Here is a 627-nt window from a genome sequence, read left to right on the forward strand (position 1 = left end):
AAAGAATTAGAATATTTATAATCATATACACTAGGTATCTCTAAAATAGTCCCATTGCAATCTTAAATTTTGGATATATCTAAAATGAGTATAATAATTATGTATTTATTGAATGTGCCATATTTATATAGATCATTAGATTTTAAGTTTAATTACTCTATTGATTCTTATAATTTTATTAAATTTTTAGTTAGTTCTTTATACTTTTTTTCCTTTCAATTGAGTCTCTACACTACTTTAATTTTGTAATTAAGTCCTTCCCAGTGTAAAAAATATTAGAGTTAACTAAATATTTTTTCGCAAATCGAATGTATTTATAATTAAAAACTTAATTAAATCTTTGACCGTATATATTTTGGTAAAAATATTATGTTAATTTTAACATTTTTAACATGAAAAGGACGTAATTACAAAATTAAAAACAGTATAGAGACTCAATTGAAAGGGAAAAAAGTATAGGGACCTAATTAAAAATTTGGTGAAACAATAAGGACCAACAGAATAATTAAACCTAGATTTTATTAGATGAAATAAAAGGCTAATATAAAAAAAGAGCATTGATGGACTCTAATAAATACAGAATATCTTATTACATAAATAATACTTTAAATGACAATACTTTAATAC

This window comes from Arachis ipaensis, chromosome B04 (assembly GCF_000816755.2).
Source record: "Arachis ipaensis cultivar K30076 chromosome B04, Araip1.1, whole genome shotgun sequence".
Classification (NCBI taxonomy): Eukaryota; Viridiplantae; Streptophyta; class Magnoliopsida; order Fabales; family Fabaceae; genus Arachis; species Arachis ipaensis.